Genomic DNA, 23,610 nt, shown 5'->3' with positions numbered 1-23,610 from the left:
GGAGGACGAATTTGACCATCAGAGAGTGCAAGAGTCAAAAGGAGGCTTGTGCCCTGTTTCTTCAAAGTTACTCGTCTAGCGAAGAACACAGCCTCTTCACTGGAACCAGAGGGCCAATAATCTCGCGTTTGTGTGGTGACAAGGGTGCCCCAGTCGGTGCTAACCGGGTGGCCAGTTAAATACCACCAATATCCGAGCCATTCACCCCCAGTAGTGGGGTGACCATTTTGAAAACCTTTCAGACTTTTCAAAGATAAAATAATAGAAGAAGACGTATTAGGAGCCACAGTAAACATCAATGAATTATTGTAACTCCAGGACAAAAGCCATGGCACGCAAGTTGGAACGCGGACGGTTTCTGGAGTACAAACAACATGATCAAAAGGGGATTTAGTTAATTGTACTAAGTTCATCTTGTTTTTCCTTGTTTTAATCACTTCACTGGTTTCTTTTATATCAAACAAATTGTTTTAGGTTCTTTACCTGACATGTTTCGGTGGTTTCTTCTGCCTTCATCAATATGACACTCCGATGAAGGCGGAAGAAACCGCCGAAACATGTCAGGTAAAGAACCTAAAACAATTTGTTTGATATAAAAGAAACCAGTGAGAGGATTTAGTGTTGCGCTTATGTCTAGCATTTTTTCCCCATGAGCCATATTGATTAGAATCAGTGTTGGTAGTTGCCTGAGAGAAGAATGTTTGAGGCTCATACTCTACCAATAAAATAACCCCCGAAAAAAGTATAACAATAACACAAACCAGCAAAAACAACCAAAGGCACATGGTAGACTTTGCGCAGGCTACGGCCCGGTTAAAGCGCTTTACGCTTTACGAATGACTCTCTAATGCTCATGTTTTAGATCTCCTCAGAGTCAACACCCTGAGCTTCGGGTTGGTGTCTTGGAATAGGCTTCTGCTAGCTTTCGTGTCAACCCTGGATCTTGGCACCAGGATCAGGCACTATTACCAGACTTTGCTCACCTTCCTTACTTAGTTTGGGTCTGCGGAGATCACCTTTTTGCAATGAGATAAATGAATCCACGTGTTGCGTTTGGCTATTTTCAATGCATTAGGTGTCGTGAGTAGTACCAAAAAGGGACCTTCCCACGTGGGTGAATGCCAATTCTTCCTCTTGATACTCTTGATCAAAACCCAGTCTCCCGGTACCACTTTGGGGTCTTCCTTTGGAGAAATGGGTTCATCATCAGTGTTATTGGTTTGATTCTTCTGACGTTCCAACATTTTTCTCGTGTAATCAGTTAATGTGGCTTCCTCGGGGATCTCCCATGTGTTCTTGAACTGAGGAAGCCTGTAAGGTCATCCAAACACAGTTTCATAGGGAGTTAGCCCTGTTGTACTTGTAATATTTATGTACATTTTGACCAGGTCTAAGCACTGAGTCCATGGTCGTTTGGTTTCTTCCATACATTTCCGTAATCTGTTTTTTATAGTCGCGTTAGCCCTCTCAACAAGGCCAGCCGATTGTGGATGATAGGAACAATGGTTCTTTAAATTTATGTGGAACATTCTTCCAATGTTATGCACTATTTGATTCACAAAATGTGGACCGTTGTCGCTGTAAACTTTTTCCGGAAAACCATACCTTGGAATGATGTCTTTGCATAAGGATTTTGCCACTGTGAGTGCATCAGCATGTTTGGTGGGAAATGTTTCTACCCATTTAGAAAATGCATCTACTATGACTAAACAATATTCTTTCCCTTCACATTTATTTAATGGTATATAATCCATGTGTATTATCTGAAATGGATACAATGGAGTCGGGAACTTCCCTCTCCGAGGTCTTAAGTTTCCTTGTGGGTTATGTTTAGCACAGATCAAACACGGTCTGCAAAAGTGCTGTGAAAAAGCTGCAAACCCGTATGTTGCATAAATAGCCTCAACTTGTTTCACCATACCCCCCGTCGAGACATGGGTGACCCCATGACTCGAAATAGCAGCCCACTTGAACAAGTTACGAGGCAAGACAGGTTTGCCCAAAGGTCACACAAAAAGACCATCAGTGTTTTTAGTTGCACCCCGTTTTTCCCAAGAGAGTCGTTCCCGGGTGGGGCTCTGAGACTGCATGTCATGCAACACATCAGGGGAGATGTGTGACATCGAATCATGATCAGTGAGAGACGAGAGGACATGGAGCAGGCCTTTTGCAGCGGCCTTAGCGGATTTGTCAGCAAAAGCATTACCAAGAGAGACAGGATCAAAGCTTGCAGTGTGAGCAGCACATTTGCAAACCGCCACCTTTAAAGGTAGCTGGACAGCGTCCAAAAGTTGAGTTAGTAATGTGGAATGAGTGACGGGCTTCCCCGTAGAAGTTACCATGCCACGGTTGCTCAAATGCTGAGCAAAAACGTGCACTGTAGCAAAAGCATACTGACTATCAGTCCAGATAGTGACGGATTTGTTTGCAAACAATTTGCATGCCCCAGTCAAAGCAATGAGCTCAGCGGCCTTCGCTGACATATAGGATGGCAGATTAGCAGCTTCCAAAACTTTGTCAGCAGTAACAATGGCATACCCAGTAAGGGTCACACCAAATTCATTTTTCTTAGAAGACCCATCAACAAAAACCACATGACCATCTGGCAGAGGCGTATCTCCCAAATCAGGCCGAGCCCTTGCAATCTGTTGAGCAGCATCGACACAATCATGGAATTCACCGTCGTCAGGGGAATGAGAGTGGCAGGATTGAGTGTCGTGCATCTTTCAACGGTCAGGTGCGGCTGAGACAGCAACGTAGCCATGCAAGAAAGATGACGTGCAGGCGACAGAAAGGTCATATTAGCCAGTAGCAGAAGAGCCGAGACAGCATGAGAAACTTTCAGTGTCAAAGGATGAAACAACACAACACCAGCACTGCTCTCCACAGCCATGGAGGCCGCCACCACGGCCCTCACGCATGGTGGGAGAGCACATGCAACACTGTCCAGTTTAGAGGAATAAAAAGCAATAGGTCGCAACTTTGAGCCATGTGATTGGAGCAAAACAGAGGTCATGTAATGACCTTTGCAGTCAACAGTTTGGACAAATGCCTTATCATAGTTGGGTAAGGCCAGAGTGGAGCTGGAGACCAAAGTCTGTTTGATCAAAACAAAAGCATCCTCAGCTTCAGAAGTCCATTGTAAGTGAGTGGACATTGAGATGTTTTCCACATACATCAATTTGGACAGAGGAGACACAATTTGGGCATAATCAAGTATCCAGCTTCTACAATAACCTGTGAGACCCAAAAAAAGACATCATTTGTTTCTTTGTGAGTGGTTTAGGAGCTTGCAAAATAGAGGTTTTCCTGCTCTCAACTATAGTTCGACCTTGGGAACTTAGATTGTGGCCTAAATATTTAATTTCAGTGGACCACAGTTGAAGCTTGTTCTTGCTGACCTTGTGGACTTCACTGGCCAAGTGATGCAACACTGCAAGCGTGTCTTTCTGGCAAGAGGCAAAATCAGGAGATGCTATTAAAATGTCATCAACATAGAGCAGGATTTGACTTCCCATTGGCGGGACACATTTAGCCATGCTGGCTGCCATCACCTGCGAGTAAATTGTTGGGCTTTCACAATACCCTTGTGGTAACCTTGTAAAGGTGTACCTCGAGCCAGCATATGTAAATGCAAACCAAAACTGACTCTCTTCTGCAATAGGGACAGAGAAAAAAGCATTGCTAATGTCAATGACCGTAAAGATTTTCGCATCAGGTGTCAATGAATTCAACAAGGTATGCGGGTCAGGGACACAAGGTGCTCTCTGAAGAACAGCACTGTTTACAGCCTGCAAGTCTTGCACCATTCTCCACCCCACAGAAGGGGGTGCCTTCTTTACAGGGAAAATTGGAGTATTGCAAGGAGAATCCGGGCAAGGAACAATGACACCTGCTTTTAACAAATCAGAAATAACAGGTGCGATACCCTGTAAGGCATCAGGTTTTAAAGGATACTGCCTCACACAAGGGCGGTATTCAGTTCTAGGTCTTATGACAACAGGAAGCGCCCCTTTCACTAAACCAACGTCAGAAGGACCCGCAGACCAAAGATGACGGGACCTCAGCGAGGATGTGCTTGTCATTGGATGTCAACACAAAATCTCAAAATGAGGGTGTTTGTTCAACACAAGGATCAGCGTGGATTCCACTAATAAATGACGAATCTTGAGTCATATTTTGTTTAAAGAGCTTGGTGGAAGGACTATAAAAGGAGTCAGGATTAAACTGAGTCCAGTCAGAAGCTGCCAAGGCAACACCAGCCATAAATCCCAAACTTTGCCACGTTGCAGTGTGAGGCCTGTAGAGAGAGATGTGGAGCGGAGTGGGAGACACGTGCAACTTCTGAACAGCACGGGGAGCCGTTGGTATGACTACACGAGCACGGCTTTCACCATCATGCAGAAGGAAAGATGTCGTCAAAGAGGCAGGTGTAGCAGCCTCAAGCATGTTCTCGTAGTCGTGATCAGGACCAGGTGTGTCTTTATGCCACATGGTTATGTGTAGTTTATTGGCTTCCATTGCCTGTTCAGGGCAGTGCAAAAGAGTGGCCACACGGGCCAAAAGAGGGGAACCAAATTCCTCCACTTTACCATGAGGGTTATCACGGGCTTCTCAATATTGTTCATCAACAAATCTTGAATGTTCACATCTACATCAACAGGGGGAGCTGTTGGCAAGGCAGTTGTTTCAACTGTATTTTGACCGTCGGCTAGTCATAAGACGGGTTTACTCTCGCCCCCATGATTACCCGGGCAGTTTCTTGCTATATGGCCTTTTTTCCCACATGACCAGCAAATAGGAGGTTCAGCATTGTACCGTTTTGACTGACCTGAGGCAGGCTGGCCATTTGTTTCATAATTGGGATAACCACGACTGTACCCCCCGCTACCTTTGCCACGGAATTTGTTAGACCACGCCCCCCTAGGCGTGGTTCGAAGGTCCTATTCTGATAGAACACTTCAGACTGCTCTCCTTTAACTAAAAAAATGGTGCCTGTTTTCCCTTTCTCTTTTGCTCTTTTTGAATTGACAACTTTTTCGGCGTGTATAGCATGATCAATGAACTGTGGCAAGGTAGATGTCGGGAAAGTGATCATATGTTTTGTGATCCAGTTTTTGATTGCTGGTCGCGAATTTGCATGTAGAGCATTTTTGAGTTGTTGCTCATAGACATCAGTTCCATGCTCCAAGCCACTATTGGCTTTGAACACTCTTTCTAGTCTGTGTCTAAAGTCTTCAAACAACTCATCTTCTTTTTGTTTGGTTCCGCCAATGTCCGTGTAATTGGCTCTACGTTCGAATTTTACTTTTATTCTGCCCAATAGTTGGTCAATTTCTGTTTGTAACGGCACCCCGTGACATTCCAATGGACGGCCCTGAAAATCAAAAGAATTCCAGGTGCCTTTAACGCTTGCCCAATGTTTGGTTAAGGTTGCCATGAAAACCTGTTGTACTTCATCGCCTCTCAAATTATAGGAAGAAATGAGTTGTCTAATGTCGATACAGTATTGATCAACATCTTCAGAGGGCAACGCTATACCCTCAATTGCTGATTTTATATCAGCTTGGGTCCATGTTCTGTATACTTAAATTGTGGGTCCTCCATCATCATGAGGATTGGCCACTTGAACCATCGGGTATGCATCAGCCGAGGGACCCAACTTCGCACGGCTCCGCATCAACATACCACGAGCAGAATCACTACCATATTTTCCGGACTATAAGTCGCTCCGGAGTATAAGTCGCACCAGCCATAAAATGCCCCAAAAAGTGAAAAAAAACATATATAAGTCGCTCCGGAGTATAAGTCGCATTTTGGGGGCAATTTATTCGACAAAATCCCACACCAAAAACAGTCATGAACGAGCAACAACAGGCTAAACGATAGCAACAACAGGCTAAACGATAGGTATGCTAACGTGACAAACACAAACAAAGAGCTGAGAACGGGCCTGACGTAACATATAGAGTGATTAAGGACAACTATTACATGAATAACATGTTTATAAAACCATCAGTTCCACTCCAATTCATTAAATAGCAACAACAGGCTAAACGATAGGTATCCTAACGTGACAAACTCAAACAAAGAGCTGAGAACGGGCCTGACGTAACATATAGAGTGATTAAGGACGACTATTACATGAATAACATGTTTATAAAACCATCGGTGTCACTCCAATTCATTAAATAGCAACAACAGGCTAAACGATAGGTATGCTAATGTGACAAACACAAACAAAGAGCTGAGAACGGGCCTGACGTAACATAGAGTGATTAAGGACAACTATTACATGAATAACATGTTTATAAAACCATCTGTGTCACTCCAATTCATTAAATCCATCGATCGTTCTTTGTCAGCAATGGGTGCGCACGGCTGAGGGCGCTTGCACTTCAAAATATTCCACAGGCTCATATAAATAGATAAACTATATTTCAAATAACTATAATACAAGCCAATAATATTATCAAACCATCCGTGCACTTTAAATCCATTAAATCCATCGATCAAATTCCTCGTCCTTTGTCAACATCGCCGCGCGTGCGCCCTGACGTCAGCCTCGTCTTTATTCCACAGATCTACTATATAACTATATTGTAGCGTTAACAAAGTACAAGGATAGACGTGGGTTTGGTGAACAGCTCTTTATTAAACAAAACAAACTTCCAAGCGTGTGGCGGCGTGGACTTCCTGACAGACCGGGCGTGCGTAATGGCCATGTCCGAGCCCCGCGCACCGTTCGCGGACAACCACTCGGCCGAGCGCCGGCCCTCGACTCAGTAGAGTAGAACCGGGCGTGCGTAAAAGCCATAATAGTTTTTCAAACCTTCTATGTCACTCCAAATCCTTAATTCCTTCAAACTCTTTGTCCTCCGTGTCACTTAGAAATGATCACCGCTAATGATGCCGGTAGTCCTTATGTGGGCACGTTTGTATGTAAACAACCGCCGCGCCGCGCTACTGACGTCACTTGAAATAGTAATCCATTGGTACATCACGGTTCTCCAAACTTTCTTTCTGCTGTTCGATTACTGTTTTCAGCTGCATATTTTACAACTTGAAGTTTGTAACCTGCAAAATATGAGTTTCTTTTTGGTGCCATTTTTCTTAAGCCCACCCAGTTGATGAGTCACGGCCAACGGTGAAATTTAGAGCGCCCTCATCCAGTTTCGTCTGAAAATATAATTTATTTTGGTTGTTTTATCAAAGTCAAAGTCTGCTTTATCGTTGATTTTTGTTTTATATACTAAGACACACAAAGAGATTGAAATTACGTTTCCACTATCCCTTGGTGAGATAGTACACATATGCATACAAGCAACACAAAAAAAAAAAACAAGAAGGCACAAACAATGAATAAATAAGAGTGTTGAATAAATGATAAATAAACAAATAATAATAAATAATAATAATAAATATAATAGGAGCAAAAATGGAGCAACAGCAGTACATACAGCAGACAGTGGACTTGGATATGGTGCTTTAAAGTGTTAATTGCTTTATTTGATGTTTTCTCTATTTTTTATGTTTTAAATATGTTCAAGATAAAGATATAAAAGCATGTGAAGTGATCAACTATACTTAAAAATAACATGGGAAGTGGTCAACTATACTTGTAAGTGATGTCTTAATGATCAAGTAAAAATTTGTGAGAAAAAACATATATAAGTCGCTCCTGAGTATAAGTGGCCCCCCCACCCAAACTATGAAAAAAACCGCGACTTATAGTCCGGAAATTACGGTATATTCAGGAGGATAGTTTGTGCTCTGTAATTTGGGGTACAGAGACTTTATAATTTGATCATTTTTCTCATCATCATTCATCACATTGTCAGCTTCGGTTCTCAAGCGAGCCCGCGCTGACACTGTCTCATCATCTTCCTGTCTGTGCAACAGCAAGTTCTTTTTTATCTTTTCTTCGTCTTCCTTATCTTTCAATTTTCCTCTCATCTGCCCACATTTTCTCTTCTCAGCTTCCAATTCCCATTTTACTATTAGGTGATATCCGTCTTTAGTCTTCTTTACGCCACATTTAGCATCAATTGATTGCTTTAGGTTATTCAACGAATTCGATTTCAGCTGACCATCAAATTTGTAATCGGTTATCCATTTATCAAGATATTTTATATTTTCAGGGTCGACCCCTTCCATCAATTTCCAATCTTTGCATTTTGATTCATGTCGGGGTAGCGGCTTTTGTTTGCTATTTGATTTTCCCATGGTTTATTTTTCTAAATTTCGGAGTTGGCAATTCGAATGGCACCTACAGTGTCCTAAAGCCAACTTTATTCACAGGACAGTGGTTAAATGTTCGATGTGTGGTGAGTCTCCTTTCACCTTCCCGGAGGAAGCGGAGAGTCAAGATTCAAGATTCAAGAGTATTTTATTCGCCATGTTTGAGCTTGCCAAACAAGGAATTTGACTTCGGTAAATCACAGCCTCTGTTCAACATTTAGGTGACTAACAACAACACTCAGGACATGTGAAAAGATATTCTCAAACATCCCCTGATCTTAAACTGATCTTAAACTCCCAAGAGGGCAAGGAAAAACTCAAAACTCCAGCTAGGGGAAACGAGAAACCTTGAGAAGAGACCACAGATGGGAGGGTCCCTCTTCTAGGATGACCAGGCTGCAATGGATGCAGAGAGGACACATAGTACAAACACTGTAGACAAAAAAGTGTGGAAAGCGGGATGTTATTGCACAGTAATGACTCTGAGACTCTAAGAGTGGTGTGAATTCATCAGTGCGACAGCCTGGGGGAAGAAGTTGTCTCTGTGTCTGCTGGTTTTAGTGTACAGAGCTCTATAATGGCGTCCGGAGGGGAGTAGTTCAAACAGGCTGCAACCTGGGTGCGAAGGGTCTGTTGAGATGTTACTTGCACGTTTCCTGGTCCTGGACAGGTACACGTCTTGGATAGATGGGAGGCTGATTCCAATTATATTTTCTGCAGTCCTTATTGTCCGTTGCAGTCTGTGCTTGTCTTGTTTGGAGGCCGATCCAAACCAGACAGTGATGGAGGTGCAGAGGACAGACTGCATGATGGCAGTGTAGAAGGTCTTCAGCAGCTCCTGCGGCAGCTTGAACTTCTTGAGCTGTCTCAGGAAGTACAGCCTCTGCTGGGCCTTCTTCCGGACAGAGTCTATGTGGCCGGTCCATTTAAGGTCCCGAGAGATTGTTGTTCCCAGGAACTTGAAGGTGTCTGATGAGAGAATAGTATTACTGCGGATAGTGAGGGGTGAAAGTGGTGAAGGGCCTCGCCTGAAGTCCACTGTCATCTCCACGGTCTTGAGCGGGTTCAGGTCCAGGTGGTTTTGGCTGCACCAGTGGACCAGCCGCTCCACCTCCTGTCTGTACGCAGTCTCATCACCGTTCTGGATCAGTCCGATGAGAGTGGTGTCGTCTGCATACTTCAGGAGCTTCACGGAAGAGTCACTTGCGGAGAAATCGTTGGTGTAGAGGGAGAAGAGCAGTGGGGAGAGGACGCACCCCTGAGAGGCTCCAGTGTTGGTGGTCAGGGTGTCAGATGTGATGCTCCCCAGCCTCACACGCTGTCTCCTGTGTGTCAGGAAGCTGGTGATCCACTGACAGGTGGAGGCAGGCACCGCGAGCTGGATGAGCTTCTGTTGGAGGATGTCAGGGGCGATGGTGTTGAACGCCGAGCTGAAGTCCACAAACAGGATCCTGGCGTACTTTCCTGAGGTGTCCAGGTGTTGCAGGATGTAGTGCAGTCCCATGTTGACCGCATCATCCACCGACCTGTTTGCCCGGTAGGCAAACTGGAGGGGGTCCAGCAGGGGGCCCGTGACATCCTTCAGGTGGTTCAGCACTAACCTCTCGAAAGATTTCATGACCACAGATGTCAGTGCAACAGGTCTATAGTCATTCAGACCTGTGATGGCGGGTTTCTTGGCCACTGGAACGATGGTGGAGCTCTTGAAGCACGAGGGCACGGTTGAAGATCCGTGCAAAGGTGGGCGCCAGCTGCTCAGCGCAGACTTTCAAGCAGGAAGGTGACACGCCGTCTGGGCCCGGTGCCTTCCTGATCTTTTGTCTCCGGAACATCTGGCGCACTTCCTCTTCGCGAATCTGGAGTGCGGGCGCGGCCTCTGCAAGAGAGAGAGTCGGTGACCACGGTGATGGAGGTGTGGACAGAGCAGTTGTGGGGGGAGGTGAGTATGTGGATTGTGCTGCAGGAGGTCCCGTTGTGTGGGAGGACCGATCAAACCTGCAGTAGAACCTGTTTAGCTGGTTAGCGAGCCTTGGGCTCTCCACAGGACGGGGGGTTCGTTTCTTGAAGCCCATGATGCTCTGCAGGCCTTTCCACACTGTTGAGGGATCAGGATTGGCAGAGAGGTGTCTCTCTAGGCTCTCCCCGTAACACCTCCTGGCTTTCCTGACCTCTCGGTTCAGTGTGTTTCTGGTCTGCTTGAACAGGTCCCGGTCGCCGCTCCTGTAGGCCTCCTCCTTGACTTTGCGCAGCCTCCTAAGGCTCGGTGTAAACCAAGGTTTGTCGTTGTTGTACGTGCAGAAGGTCTTAGTCTGCACACACAGATCCTCACAAAAACTGATGTATGATGTGACAGTGTCAGTGAGTTCATGCAAGTCTGAATTTGCAGCTTCCAAAACTCTCCAATCGGTGCAGTCAAAGCAGGCTTGGAGGTCCTGCCTTGACTCCACTGTCCACTTCCTTACAGTCCTCACCACAGGCTTAGAAGTTTTTAGTTTCTGTCTGTAGGCAGGGATCAGATTAACTAGACAGTTGTCCGAGAGTCCTAAAGCTGCACGAGCCACAGAGTGGTATGCATCCTTAATTACGGTGTAGCAGTGGTCCAGTGTCTGTGCCCCTCTGCTGGGACACGTTATGTGCTGTCTGTATCTGGGGAGTTCGTGTGCGAGGTTCGCCCTGTTAAGATCACCCAGAACAATGATTAATGAATTTGGTAGAAGTTTCTCCATGTCTGTCACCTGGTCAGCCAGCATCTGCGTGGCTTCACTCGCACGTGCGTGTGGTGGAATGTAAACAGCCGCCATGACGATCGAGGAGAACTCCCGTGGTGAATAGAACGGCCGGCAGTTTATGAAAAGTGTTTCTAGGAGAGGGCTGCAAAACTCTTTCAACACCATGACATCGGTGCACCAACGTTCATTAATGTAGAAACAGAGACCACCTCCCTTTGATTTTCCGGAGAGCTCCGCGCTGCGATCTGCACGCGTTAGCCGAAACCCAGCTAACTCCATGGCGTGGTGGGGGGATTCGTTCGCTAAGCCACGTTTCAACAAAACACAGCGCGGCGGATCTGCTGAAGTCCGTGTTCCTTGAAGTGAGGAGCAGCAGTTCGTCCATCTTGTTCGCCAGGGAGCTGACATTCGCCAGATGAATTGACGGTAGGGCAGAACGGAACCCTCTCTGCCTCAGCTTTACGAGGGCTCCGGCTCGTTTTCCGCGTCGCCGCCGTCGCGCTAGCTTGTATAGCACCGCCGCTCCGGCTAAAATCTCCAACAAACAGTCTGAATCAGTGAGAACAGGAGAGAAAATACCAGAAGAAGACTGACCCATGTTTAACAGTGCTTCTCTAGTAAAAGTGATCCGGGATGGACAGCAGAAGACACAGAAAACACACAAAATAAGACGAAGAAACAGAAAGCGACTCACCGTGGCAGCCATTCGCGTCCACACAAAGCCGCTGTTTACAATCCTGTGTGTTTATATAGAGGAGAGCTCTAATGAGATCACTCTCGGTCAAACCATACACACACACACACAATGCGCACTTTTATCGTCTCACAGGCAAGCAGGGGAGTCCGCCCTCCCGTGGATTTTAACAAACTCTCCAAGTTAGGAGGCCCCACGATACCTCAGCGGAATTTAACTGCTCTGAACACCTGTACTTCTATTAAGAAACAGAGGAGTCCGCCCTCCCATGGAATTTAACTGAATAAGTCAGGGGACTCCATCATCCCAGCGGAATTTAACTGTTTCTAATTGCACTTGATAGGGTCCAGAATTGTCAAGGTTTTAAGTGACCTCTTGTCACTGCACATTCATTAATCAATATTCATACTCACAGTCTGCCGGTTCTTTTCCTCGGATGATCTCGTCAACCACTCCGGTGTCCAGCGGACTTGATCGAGACAGCCCCGTGAAAATGGTTTCTTTATATGCCTTGGCCCAGGACTTGTCCTGTGTCGAAAAAGTCAGCCGGACCCCTTATGGTCTGCAGAGATCCCGGACGAGCCCCCAATTTCTGTCAGGTAAATTCTCTGACTGAATATCTGTATAACAGAAAAGGATCAGCAGACAAAACAAGTGAGGCAGAATATTGAGTTTTTCTCGCAAGGAGTGCATTCAGATTTACAGCAATTTGACTACACAAAAAATCTGTTTGCACTCTTCGCTCTTTTTATTTGGAATGCCCTACCCACAATGTGAGACTAACCCCTAGGAAGGCGTGGGCTTCGTCTCATAAGAAAAGAAACGAGATTGATGTGAACCAAGAAGTCACAGACAGGATGTCATGAGAAACAAAACGAATGCAAGGACAAAATGCTATGTTAAAACAAGAAGTCACAGACAAGACGCCATGAGAAACAAATGCAAGGACAAAATGCCATGTGCAGACATCAACAAAATAGTTTGAGCTATCAACAACTTTCTTGGATTCCCAGAGGTATAGAAGGTCAGGAAGGTCCAGACAGCATCGTTTGACTTGTTTTTCACAATCCGTCTGGTGGACGTCTGCAAGGCGAAACAGCAAGCATTCTGTGCAATAATCTTATTAATAAGTACTCATTAGAGAACACATGATAACATATATATACAATTTATCTAACAACAAATGTTTTAATGCAGTAAGTGACAAATTAATGTGACACCAATACTCAAATAGTTCTGCTTTGTCACAGCCGTGAATGTGAAGTGAAAGGAGAATGTTTGGTGGTAATGTCAGTGAGGATGCATCACAGCATTCTGAGGTCTGAGCTCATTGTTGTGGTTGGCTGCATCAGTCCCAAAAATGCCACCAAAACAAACAATTTCAGTAAAGCAATTCCATGTGTTGAGACAAGAAAATAACAAATTGCAAGGTGGGGTTTACACTACAAAATAACATTGTTCCCAGATGGAGGTTAATTCAATCCACTTTGAGGCTACTGTCGGGCTCAGGTCTGCAGTGTGACATTGCGAGGGAGAGGTAGTTACATTTCGGTCCAGTTGGGCGACTCAGCGTCTATTCAGAGGTTGTGGTCCATGGTCTCCTCCTCTCAACCATCGCCAACAGGCTCTGGGCAAACTACTGACTATCCCACAGCACATTACAGCTCAAAACTGCAGATGGCCGGCCATGTCTGAGCTGTTATGGTTCTCTAGATCATATTCTAAATTGCAAAATTGTTAGACATCAATTACAAGTTGGGGGTAGTCGAGAGATGCACAACCCTTAGTAAGAACCGTATTGGCCCGAATATAAGACAACCCTGATTATAAGACGACCCCCTATTTATCAAGACTCAAGTTTTGTCACGGATTGGAATGGAGCAGGGTGACCAAATGCAGCTTGGACCAGGGTTTATTCAGCAAAACAAACTAACAGACTCGGCAAACTGACATGACGTAACAAAACAACAAGAGGACTAACCGACAGGGGCGTAAAACAAAGGACGTGAAGACATTAATGATCCGAAGGGGAGTGAGGGGCAGACAGGACTTAAATACACAACAGGTAACAAGAGGCAGGTGAGAATGATCACATTAATCATGGGCACACAGGAGGGGAGGGGCAAGCACACAGACAGAAACTATGACAACAGACACATAGTGGAACGGCTGGGGACGAGACGTGACAAGTTTGACAAAAGACTTTTGGAACACCAAATTTAATTTTTATACAGACAACAATTACAGTCCATCTGAAACAAAGGATTATAAGAATATATCCGGGAGAAAAATCATGTTATTTTGCCTCATTCAAATCATGCAAAAACTGTCTATCACATCTTAATATCTGAACATTTAAATATGTAATCTAAAGTGCAATCACATTTGTAAATTAATGGCTTCTGGTTTTTGAAATGTAAATAAACCAATCTACTGTGATAAAACAACAAAATTGCAATAACTGCATTTACCATCAAAGTGAAGTCGAACTGTGACTGTAGTCTTGAAACAAATCTGAATAAGGAAAAACATTGCAATAAAATAATGCAAACTGCTACTGCTATTGTTGGGGAGCCTGAGGACTGTATATGGGGTTGGGTCGGATGGTTATGCTCTTTTCGCCCCCGGGTGTCGGTCAGAACACAGGAGGGAAGACGTGGTTCAGTTTTGATTGCTTAACTGAATTATTGGCAAAAAGTAACGGGCGCTGTGGCTCATAGGGCCATACAGGCAAACTGGCAAAAGGGTATAGGCATATGTTTGGTCGTAAGGATGTGAGAGCAGGTGTGTGTAGTGTACATGGGTGAGTCTTTGGGTGTGTGAATGTGCTTCTTGTGTATGTGATTATTGTACGAAGCGTGTGAAGGGTGTGTGTGTGTGTGTGTGTGTGTGTGCGTGTGTGTGTGTGTGTGGTCTGTGTTTTTGTGTGTGGTGTGTGGTCCTGCAACAGACAGAAATACAGCACATAAGTCAACGCTCAACTTCTGACGTCACACAACACAATACAGTGGCAAAGCTAACAATACGCCAGCCGACCTCTGAGAGCTCCTCCGACGAGTTCATGAAATTTTTCGCTTAGAAGATTGAATCCATTAGGGATGAGATCAAGATGCCCATCCCAATCGCTCAGTCGAGACTGCCAATTACGGGTGCTGATGATCATGCATTAACCCTCTTAAATTTTAAAAGCGTGTTTCTTGAAAGGCTTACACAATTGGTTAGTGCGGCTAAACAAACAACGTGTGTACTCGACCCGCTTCTAGCCAAACTATTTAAAGGACTATTTCAAATTTTAGGACCGTGCGTCTTCAATATAAATAATCTGTCCGTCTCCTCTGGTATAGTGCCAACAGCCTTTAAAACCGCTATCATTAAACCACTACTTAAGCGACCAAATCTCGACCCGGACTGTCTCAGTAATTATAAGCCGGTTTCAAATCTCCCATTCAGAGCAAAACTTGAAAAAGTATTAGCGCAGCAGCTTATTGATTACATGGTCGGCAATAATTGATTTCAATCTTTTCAGTCTGGTTTTAGAGCTAATCATTCCACTGAGACAGCACTTGCTAAAGTGACTAATGATCTCCTCATATCTATGAATTAGAACACTTCATCGGTCTTATTATTACTCGAACATAGTGCTGCCTTCGACATTGTAGACTTCGATATTTTATTAGAGCGCCTTAAAAGTGTTGGTATTTCAGGGTCAGCACTACGCTGGTTCTATTCCTATCTATCAGACAGGACTCACCGAGTGGCCCATGGCAATGCAACCTCTGAGCTCTATAATGTTACGTGTGGTGTCCCGCAGGGATTGGTACTTGGACCAATTCTATTTAATATTTATATGATTCCGCCTGGGGACATAATACGTAAATATAACATTAGTTTTTAATGTTGAGTGTCAATGCGGATGACACTCAATTATATATGCTGTTATCAATGAGAACTCCGCGAGACTGTTGTAATCTTGACGCGTGCCTTGCGGAGATCAAACAATGGATGTCTCTCAATTTTCCTTCGTCTTAACCCAGATAAAACTGAGATGTTCATAATTGCTCCAGCTGGTTATCACCACTTATTTAAGGAAACCACTATAACGATGGATAACTGTACTATCACTCAGAGCGATACTTTAACTAATCTCGGGGTAATATTTGACCAAACGCTCTCCTTTCAAAAGCACATTAAGAAAATAACTAGAATTGCGTTTTTTCACCTCCGTAATATTGCTAAGATACGTCCGATTCTTTCACCCGGTGATGCGGAAACTATTATACAGGTGTTTATTAAGTCGCGCCTGGACTACTGTAACGGATTATTCTCTGGTCTTCCTAAATCCAGTATCAAAAGTCTACAGTTAGTAGAAAATGCCGCTGCAAGGCTGCTCTCACGGTCAAGAAAATTTGATCACATTACCCCAATATTAGCCAACTTAGATTGGCTCCCGGCCCATTTAAAATGTGACTTCCAGGTTCTTCTATTAACCTATAAATCATTGCATGGCTTAGCGCCTTCGTATCTCATCGACCTAGTTGTTCCTTACGTTCCGTCCCGTAACCTCCGCCGCAAAATGCTAGTCTTTTAGTGACCCAGAGGGCCAAAAAGATGTTGCAGGGTCGAAAGCATTTTCTATTCGGGCTCCAGAGCTTTGGAATGCCCTACCAATGGATATTAGAACTGCTACCTCATTAGAAACATTTAAGACACGTTTAAAGACACATTTTTTTGATATGGCCTTTAATTAACCTGTAGTGGCCGATTCGGCTGGAATTTGTGTTTTCGCCCACCCTTCCCCAGCTGGGGAGGTGGTTAGGTGACACCCAAACTGATAACGGCTGTCTGGATTTCTTGTTGATCAATTGGGATGAGGGATCTGAGCGGGATTACTACCCTCGAAGATACGGCCACGACAATTGAGGGTACCTTCCTGCAGCTCTTCACTTTGAATATGGACATCTACTTTTTCTTTGGATTGCTTTTTATTATGTATTCTATGTGCCCTTTCTGTATCCTGAAAGGGGGATCCTCCCATCTGTGGTCCCTTCTCAAGGTTTCCCATTTTCCCCCCAGTATCTGCCAAGGACTGTTCTTCCTCTGCTTTTTGCAAATCTTGTATCATTCACCAATCAATTTTATTGCCCTTTTGAACTGGGCAAATAGGAGTGAATGCAAGGAGAGTTTGACCACTTCCTATTGATTCCTCCTGACCAAAGACCATTTATGACAGTGGCTATCTCATTTATTGCCTCCTGTTTTAAAGGCGATTCTCTGATCTTGGTTGGATTTGGACGGGGGAATGGACGTTAAGTCCTGTAACAGATGGTTCCTTTGCCCACCTCCTTATCAGTCAAACAAATGTTGATTAGTTAGGGAAACGCATAAGCGCGTGCCCTTCTAACAGCTACACCACTTCCTCATAGCTTCTTTAGTCACTTTTCAATCATCTTCCAATTGCTAACAGCAAAAGTTTGAAAAGTTTGAGAAAATTTTAACACGACTTCGACCAAAGAGATTGGAGAGTCCGCCTCAGAGTCTCCAGGCCCTGCTACCACAATGGAAGGCGTGTCGGTGGAATTTGAGGAGGTCTTCGAAGTATTCTCCCCACTGAGTCACGACGTACCGAGTCGAGGTCAGCAGCACGCCATCTCCACTGTAAACAGTGTTGACGGTGCACTGCTTTCTCCCTCCTGAGACGCCGGATGGTGGACCAGAATTTCCTCGAAGCCGTCCGGAAGTCATTCTCCATGGCCTCGCCAAACTCCTCCCACGCCCGGGCTTTTGCCTCAGCAGCCACCGAAGCCGCATTCCGCTTGGCTATCCGGTACCGGTCAGCTGCCTCCGGAGTCCTGCAGGCCAAAACAGCCCGATAGGACTTCTTCTTCAGCTTGACGGCAATCCTAACCGCCGGTGTCCACCGGCGGGTTCGGGGATAGCCGCCACCACAGGCACCAACGACCTTACGGCCGCAGCTCCGGTCAGCTGCCTCAACAATGGAGGCGCAGAACATGGTCCACTCGGACTCAATGTCCCCCCGCCTCCCCCGGGACGTGAGAAAAGCTCTACCCGAGGTGGGAGTTGAAGCTCTTCCTGACGGGGGATTCTGCCAGACGTTCCCAGCAGACCCTCACAGGGCGTTTGGGTCTGCCAGGTCGGACCGGCATCTTCCCCCGCCATCGGAGCCAACCCACCACCAGGTGGTGATCAGTTGACAGCTCCGCCCCTCTCTTCACCCGAGTGTCCAGAATATGCGGCCGCAAATCCAATGACATGACTACAAAGTCGATCATTGAACTGCGGCCAAGGGTGCCCTGGTGCCAAGTGCACACATGGACACCCTTATGCTTGAACACGGTGTTCATTATTGACAATCCGTGTCGATCACAGAATTCCAATAATAGAACACCGCTTGGGTTCAGATCGGGGGGCCGTTCCTCCCAATCACGCCCTACCAGGTCTCACTGTTATTGCCCACGTGAACATTGAAGTCACCCAGTAGAACAATGGAGTTCCCAGAATGACATGACTACAAAGTTGATCATTGAACTGCGGCCTAGGGTGCCCTGGTGCCAAGTACACACATGGACACCCTTATGCTTGAACATGGTGTTCATTATTGACAATCCGTGTCGATCACAGAATTCCAATAATAGAACACCGCTTGGGTTCAGATCGGGGGGGGGGGGGGGGGCGTTCCTCCCAATCACGCCCTTCCAGGTCTCACTGTTATTGCCCACGTGAGCATTGAAGTCACCCAGTAGAACAATGGAGTTCCCAGAAGGAGCGCTCTCCAGCACTTCCTCCAGGGACTCCAAAAAGGGTGGGTACTCTGAGCTGCCGTTTGGTGCATAGACACAAATAACAGTCAGGACCCGTCCCCCCACCCGAAGGCGGAAGGAGAATACCTTCTCGTTCACCGGGGTGAACCCCAATGTGCAGGCGCCCAGCTGGGGGGCAATAAGTATACCCACACCTGCTTGACGCCTCTCACCGTGGGCAACTCCAGAGTGGAAGAGAGTCCAGCCCCTCTCAAGAGGGCTTGTACCGGAACCCAAACTGTGTGTGGAGGAAAGTCCGACTATATCTAGTCGTAACTTTTCTTCCTCGCACAGCAGCTCGGGCTCCTTTCCAGCCAAAGCGGTGACATTCCATGTCCCAAGAGCCAGATTCTGCAGCCGGGGATCGGACCGGCAAAGTCCCTGCCTTTGGCCGCTGCCCAGCTCACAATGCACCCGACCCCTTTGGCCCCTCCCACAGGTGGTGAGCCCGTGGGAAGGGGGACCCACGTTTCCTTTTCGGGCTGTGCCCGGCCGGGCCCCATGGGCGAAGGCCCGGCCACCAGACTCTAGCCTTCGTGCCCGTGGAAAGGCAATCAAAAACTCACAAATTCAAAATAAACCTTCTAAATTGAGGAATTATGATATGAAAATAGCCCACACGCCAGCAGAAGGCATGGAGTATCCACACAATTGCAGTATGTACACGTGTACCTTTTTCCAAAAAAAAGTTGTTATACTAATAAACGTTCTAAAAACATATTAACAGTATTGTACCTTGTTATATATATTTTTCATAATAATAAAAGAGTTCTAAAAACATAGTTGCAGTATGTACACTTGTACCTTGTTATAAAAAAGTTGTTATAATAATGAAAGAGTTCTAAAATGATATTTACTGTGTGTATACTTTAGCTACATCTACATATGTTACACACACACGCACACACACACGCACACATGCACACACACGCGCACACACATGCACACACACACACACACACACACACACACACACACACACACACGCACACACGCACACTCTCACACACACATGCACACACACACACACACACACACACACACACACACACACACACACACACACACACACACACACACACATCATATTTATATTATTTCTGTATGTCATTTATACTACGTATTAATAGAGTATTTACATGTTTGAAACTATCATTTAATGTTCTAATGATAACATATGTACTTATATGGTTTAATATACACTTATTGATACACCAAAAATTTATGTGTGTTAAAAATGAGAGGGTGACACTACTTCGCGGATTTTCACATATCGCGGGTGGTCTTGGAACCAATTATCTGCGATAAACGAGGGATTACTGTGCACGTTTTGAGTCGATTTCTGATGAGCGTTGTACACTTTCTCTGTTGGGGGTTTGCCACTCACCAGGCTCTCACTTTGGAAAATGACTGGATTTGTCAAATATAGTACAAATAGAATTCATTTTCTCATGGTTTATTTATTGTATAATCTTTAATTTACTTTACTTGTGTCCTGACTAGATTGCATTTGGAGTTTTCTGAAATTACTAAACACTTGGTCTTTAAAATATACATGGAAATAGAGTGTCAAAAACGGGATTAGACATTAAAAGTGAATTAGCCACTCAGTTGCAGTGTGAACCTAGTTAGTGTAACCGAGTTGCATTTAATATAGCTTTGCTGAGGCTCTCAATTCACTTGTGGTCATGTCGTTATTGTGTACTATTGATTGAGCTCTGGTGAAGCTTGTGACTAAAGCTTAATCGTATCAGCGTAGAATAAATCACAGTATTGACCCTATGCTTATCAATAAAGGTACTGACAGACATCTGGCCCCACCTTTAATGGAATCGACAAAGTCTTCCTGGCAGCGGCCTCACATTGGCCATGCATAGATTGCCTTGATCTTTCCAGTGGGAACCCACTCTCAATATGCTAATTAGATGGAATGAATGCAGTCGCCATCAAAAGTAATGCTGACATCGAATTAGGATTTGAAAATTCCTGTTAAAAGTATTCCCGTAAACACCAAGAGAAATCCACCTCAGTGTCTGCTGACAATCAGTCTGTTTATTTGTATTTATTCTAGCAAATACCTCTGACAGAGTACCTCTGACTTACGGTGTGTGTTTGGGTTTTCCAGGTTATCTTTATCACAGGATTATGTTGGAATGCAACAGGTAATAAATACCTTACCTTGTCCTCCTTATCACAAGGTCGTAAAACATCCCCTGAGATGTTTAGACTAGAGGACAAGGGCTTTCTATTCAGCCCACTCATACCCCCACTCTGTTTCTCTTAATAAATATCCTCTTGCAGGAAGGAGAGTTCAGACCTCCATTCGAACATCGCTGCATGCACAGCGACGAATGGACTCTCCACCTGCAGGTGTCTAGAAGGACTTACTTGTCTCCCGTGTGGTTCTTGCAAAATAAGTTGGAGTGAGCAAATCTCTAACAGTGTGCATAAAAGGGTCTTCATAAAAGTTCTTTACAGTAAAGCGTCTGCAATGTTGCTACAGGCACAATGCAGATGGACACCCTGCTGCCCATCAGCATTACACTCAAATGGAAAATGTTCAGCCAAGTCATTCTGAATGACACAGAGTTGCACCTTAAAGGCAGTGCGACAGCAAGCTATTACTGTACTCTATCAGACAAATTGGAATAACATAATGTTGTCCTTGATAGAAACGTTAAACATGACATTTCACAACATTAAGTGAATAACGAGCTGATAAGAAATACAAATTTCTTTTCATTCAAAATAAACAAAAGCAAAGTGTATTTTCTAACATTTCAAACTAATATGAATGGAATCATTTCAGCTGTCCAGCTCGTATGTCTTAGGCTTAACAGCCAATCAAGTTTTATCAGTAACTCATAAAACTGCACCTTCTCTCCAGGTTTCTATCTTGTGTCCTTTTGGGCTTCCACCTCAATTAGTAGATGGTCTGGAGGCCAACAAGACAGTAACTAATAAAGCAGAGAGAAAAACATAAGCATTTACGAGAATAATTTCCTTATGAGGGGCTTGCTGTGACACAAGAGGTGTCACAAGAGGTTCACATGCATTCATGAAGTAGATAAACACACCATTGACAGATTCACACCTACACGTGTTGTAGTTCAAGAATTAGAGTCAGACTAATACAAAACAATGCCTCTGACATGCAAATACACACCCAGGACACCCACAGAAGCAGGAAGAATAAAAAGATGAGATGCCAAATGTCTTTATATCCTCTAATTAGAGTTTGGAACCCAAAACAGGGTTTTGCCTGATCATTGTCATGAGTTTTGAGATGGCAAAACTAACAGTGAATGCTTCTGTTCCGTTTCTGTCAAAGCAGCACAGCAGTGCGGAACCTTCTAGTTTTCCATTAATCCTGTTACTGCTGGGATTTGTACTGCTCTCTCTATAAAAGATTAGTCGTCCAGGAAAAAAGAATGGACTTGATTAGCTAGACAGCAATTTAATGGGATTGTCAGAGGGCCTACAATAAATCAGCTTTTGTGATTAAATGGGATCTCCAGTAAAAGTTGCATACCTCCAAATCAATAACTATTGAATGCTTCTCCCTTTGTTCCATGCAAAGGTAAAACGCGAGAGAGAGAAAAGGCAAGAGAAGCAAAGCCTACATTTCCGGGGATCTAATGACCTGTTCTCTGCTTGTGAGCTGCATCAAGCATTGTCAGCAGGGAGCCAAAAGAGAGAGGAGGGGTCATGGGGTTGGGTGTAATCCTCGGGAGATGATAGTGTGATTCGTATTAAGAGTAATGCATCATTTCTAGATTGGGGAACTAAGTAGAAGAAAGTGTATTTAGGCAGACCTAAAGCCATGAATGCAAGCTGCTTGTACACAACCACAGTTGCCTGCTTGCGTCAGGGTCAACCAAAGAGCCAAATTGACTTTTATCTGTTGACAGCAGTGGTGGCCGCGCCGGTAAATTTTGATGGTCCATCATCATCAGTCCGTCATTATTTCAAGCCAAACCAAAACTACAATGTCATTCTGTCACTCCGTCATAGTCCATTGTTGCTAAATGACAGTTTGTCACCACTATTGTAGGAGATACTAGAACAAATATCCAGCCCCCAAACCTGCGCATAAATGGGTGTGTGTTCAGGTCAATTAGAAACCAAGCTGTGATTCCTCCAGCACCCATATATCAGATCATCAGGTTAAACATAAAATCATATTGACCTGTGCACATTTTTCTGGTCCAAAGGCGAAAAGATTTTTTGACGTGAGTCATATTGTGCTTCAATAGCACGCTCCACACACACCCATCCAAAGTAGGAGATTCATTATAGGACAACAAATCTTCATATCAAGAAAGGAAACCGACCTTGCTTGAAAATGGAGTCTGCTCCAAGCCTGGTGAGCATTTGTATGTCTGTAGCGCTGCTCTGTATCTCACCCCTCGAATTCACACGTCATCAGCTTTTAGGGTTCGAAGGGCGTTCCAGATCCCACCAGCCAGCTCTACATTCCTGCTACTTTGATAATAGGGGGTTTGGAAGGGAGCGGGAACCCTGTGTCTGTCCATCATCAGTGTTTTTTCTTTTCCCTACCTCAAACTCAAAAAATCCGCACACACACACACACACACACACACACACACACACACACACACACACACACACACACACACACACACACACACACACACACACACACACACACACACACACACACACACACACACACACACACACACTATGCTCGGCTCCCCCAACCAAAAGGAATTACCCAGCTCTGGACAATGTTTCATTTCATTGCAGGCCACATCTTTAACAGCTTCATGGCAGCACAACAGGAAGAAAATTCCAAAGACAGACAGGACTCACATTCACATTGCAATTAATATGTTCCGACAAAGCCATGTTGTTTGCGAAAAGTGTAAGTTCACTCCTGACTTGTAGCCATGGCTTCACTATTCAGCCAGCTGGCTGAATGAGCAATTGGTAGAACTGCAGCTACAAACACAAAGACACCACAAGGCAGCCTTGGATACTGTCCTGACCCCGTGAAGAAGACATACAATGTGTCATACAGTGTGGCCAGCACTCAATTCCATTTCCCTATTGAATTGTGATTGCCACTGAGCTGTGAGAGCTCTGCTAATTGTCTCATCATCCA

General features: G+C 44.9%; 1 long non-coding RNA gene across 5 annotated transcripts in view; it reads right to left on the bottom strand.

Annotated features, from left to right (window-relative positions):
* LOC148401316 (uncharacterized) overlaps positions 1 to 23,070 on the bottom strand; it is a 58,891-nt gene extending 35,821 nt beyond the window's left edge. For 3 of the 5 annotated variants that reach the window (XR_015857204.1, XR_015857205.1, XR_015857202.1), the window contains exons 1-2: positions 22,817 to 23,070; positions 21,359 to 21,439 (exon numbers count right to left, since the gene is read on the bottom strand). This is a non-coding gene — a long non-coding RNA (uncharacterized LOC148401316). The remainder of the gene's footprint in view (positions 1 to 21,358; positions 21,440 to 22,816) is intronic. The other 2 variants (XR_015857201.1, XR_015857203.1) reach the window with 1 other exon arrangement.
* Positions 23,071 to 23,610: the final 540 nt, after the last annotated feature.

This window comes from Syngnathus floridae, chromosome 2 (genome assembly GCF_059516105.1).
Source record: "Syngnathus floridae isolate MCC-2025c chromosome 2, RoL_Sflo_1.0, whole genome shotgun sequence".
NCBI classification, from domain to species: Eukaryota; Metazoa; Chordata; class Actinopteri; order Syngnathiformes; family Syngnathidae; genus Syngnathus; species Syngnathus floridae.
This window is presented reverse-complemented; position numbering and strand designations above follow the sequence as displayed.